Consider the following 3,341-nt stretch of genomic DNA (forward strand, 5'->3'; position numbering starts at 1 on the left):
GATTTTATTCTCATTGCAGGTTTAAAATCAGAAAAGGTGCATCAGTGTGGCATCGTTCCATCACACTTATTGAATCTGTATGCTGGCAAATAATTTGACTAGATGGCTGTATAAAGAAGAAAGTGACATCAGGATTGGAGGAAGCCTCATTAATGACCTGAGATGTGCAAATAACTTGGCCTTGCTTGCTGAAAATGAAAAGACTTGAAACAGTTGCTGATGAAGATCAAATATTGTAGTGTTCAGTATGGATTACAACTCAATGTAAAGGAAGTAATAATCCTCGCAACTGGACGAATAATCAGTCATGATAGAGAAAACATTGAAGTTGTCAAGGATGTCATTGCACTTGAGCCAACAATCAATACCCATCAAAGCAGCAGCTAAGAAATAAAATTACATAAATACATTGGACACATCTGTAGAGAGTCTCCTTAAAGTGCTGAAAAGCAAAGTGACTTTGAGGACTACATTCAGTCTGATCTAAGCCATGGTATCTCCAGTTACCTCGCATGCATGTGAACGCCGAGTGGTAACTAAGGAAGACCAAAGAAGAACGGTTCCATTTCAATTACAGTGTTGGTGGAGAAGATGAAATACGCCACGGACTGCCGGAGGAACAACTGCAAGGATTGCATCTCACACGTGTCTTCAGGAGGGAGCAGGCCTTGGTGAAAGACACAATGTGTGGTAGAAGAGAGGATCGGTGATGAAGGAAAGACCCTCCAGGAGATGAACGGATCCCGTGGCTGCAGCAATGGACTCCAATTTAACCATGGTCGGATTGGCTCAGGACTGGGGATTCTTGTGTTGTGCTGTAGATCTGACACAGAACAAGCTTTAAGAAGACCAGTTCATTCCCATTGTGTTTTAATTCTTCATTCTTTTTTCTTTCTCCTCCTCTCCCTACTCTCCACCCCCCACCCCCGCCCCGCCCTGCCATCCCTTTGGACTAAAATTTCTCCCTCTTTGGCGCCATTCACTGCTATTTTCTCCCATCACTCTTTCTCAAGGTCCTCCTTCATCTCTCTATCTCCTAACTGCTTTTACACGTTTCACAGTGAATGTCATTGTGTGTGTGTGTGTGTGTGTGTGCGCGCGCGCGCGCGCGTGTGCTCAGCGAGGGAAGAAGAGGTGGGGGACAGGGGATGTAGTGAGTCATTGAGAACCATGGTTTTAGAAGCTTATGTGTTTGAGAGACTGACCTCGGAGTCTTTACATTGTTTCAATCCACATTTTCTTTGTCTTTTAGGGCTGTTAAAGTTTCACATCCAGGAACCACGCTTGTATCCAAAGCATGGATTTTGCAAGTTTGACAAAGCTGATCTTGTAGATATAATATCCATAAATCCCTTAAAGTGTTTAACCAACTTTTATCATTCTACAAATGATCTTTCGTTCTACAAAAACAACTTCTCTCCTTCTACAAATGATCTTTCATTTTACAAAAAGAAACACACAAGGGAAAACAATTGTTCTTGACATCACAACGGTTTAATATGTTAACTTATTCATTAAATTGTGCTTCACATCAATGAAAATCCTCAGTTCTACAAACTAAACTATCATTTTAAATAGCAATAAAGGTTGATAATGTCACAATACAACCTCCTAGTACCCAGGTTCATACATCTTATTGCACAGAAACTAAAGAAAATATCTCCCAGGAGAAAGAAGAACTATCTATTGAATAACTACCTTTACACCTACAAGAGGGCACCAGATATTTCTTTCTAACATCAAATTGATATTTTAAATGAAAAACAATGCAGGCAAAGTCCAAGGAGTGCTTCTGAAAAAAGTTAGGGATGGGTGTGGGGAGGGAATTAAAGATGACCACATGATTTCAAAAATGAATGACAACGACATGGAAGACACATCTGACAATAGCTAAACCACAAACCACTTTGCTTGCTCAGAACACGTTTTCCTCAGCCAGAGTGGAGGCTCTTTAGCACTGACGTTGGTCTGTTGATGAGTCCCCACAGCGCAGCAGGACCTGTAAATCACATAGGTTCTGCTTAATGTGACAAAGCATGACAGTTGCAGTCTTCTCTGGAGGCAGCTTAGAACACAGGCACAACAAACATGTTTCCCTGTTCTCAGATCCTGTGTCTGCTGGGTTAGCTCCAGGCCCTGCCGGAAATTTGGGTGCTTTTGCCTTGCGGATGAGGTTCAAAAGTAGTCCTCGAGAAATCTCAGTGTTTGTGTAGGACAAGTCTGTCTGGACATGCCATGGACAGTCCATCTACTAGATAACAAAAGACACAGGCTTCAGAACCCCATCCACTTGCCCTGAAGGGCCTGAGCCACAGTTTCAGAAAATTAGTCGCAGTCCATGTCCAAGTGATGTCACTAGAGAAGAGCAGGCATTGGCTTCTGTCCAGGGGCTGTGCTGGAATATTAAGAGAGGGGAAGTTGATAACAAGGGCAGCTAAAGAGCCAGTAAGGAGCCACTTCATTCTCCTGAGGGTTGACCATGAACGTATAGAATTCTCAGGCTCCATCAGCCCTCAGGCCCAGCCTAGAGGCCTCCCTGCCTGTGGTTCTGGTGGCCAGTAGAGGCCCAAGAGCTATGGAGGGGAAAAGCTTGGAGACACAGCTCTGATCACATTAGGGTATTGTTTGCCTTTCTTCTCGATTCAACTCCTCCAGCACAGTCAGCCTGACTCTAGAGACTAAAATGCGCTGCTACTGTGTCATGGGTCTTATCTCCTTTTCAGGGTTTGGAAATGGTCAAAGGAAAGATGTCTCCAGAAACCACCTTTCAAACAGTGCCGGACACATGCTTAACCCCTCATCTTTCCACTAATGGGAGATGTTTCCTGTTTTAGAAGCCCTACTTGCCTCTATAGATACCCTCACTCTCCTTAACAACCCCCGACCCATCTCCCAGCCTTTGCATGATCCAATCATGCAAGGCTTTCCTCTCGGCTGGAGGTCATGGTTAGAAATGAAATTCGATGAACACTTTGGGTGAAGGTGTTAGTATATGACTGCTTAACACATTTATTCTCTCTGGCAATAAAAGCCAAAGGGACTCATTTGACAGTAAATGAAACTTTTTTAGGAACTAAAGCAATACGTTGCTAATGGAATTCCAAGGACAGGGAGAAAACATAGTTTGTTTTTAGCAGAGATTCTATTGATCATCCTTCCAGCTCCTCTGCTCATGTAGCTATTGAATCTGCATATTTCTACCACTGAGCTATCCTGAGGTATTGTAACTTATCCCATCAGCCTTCACCTTAAGTAATTTGGGGGTGTAAGGGGTAGACATCCAGCTCAAGGTAATTCAGCATCTATGGAACGGCTGTAGTCCTGGACACTTCATTCCTACC

The sequence above is a fragment of the Tenrec ecaudatus genome, chromosome 15 (genome assembly GCF_050624435.1).
Source record: "Tenrec ecaudatus isolate mTenEca1 chromosome 15, mTenEca1.hap1, whole genome shotgun sequence".
Taxonomy (NCBI): domain Eukaryota; kingdom Metazoa; phylum Chordata; class Mammalia; order Afrosoricida; family Tenrecidae; genus Tenrec; species Tenrec ecaudatus.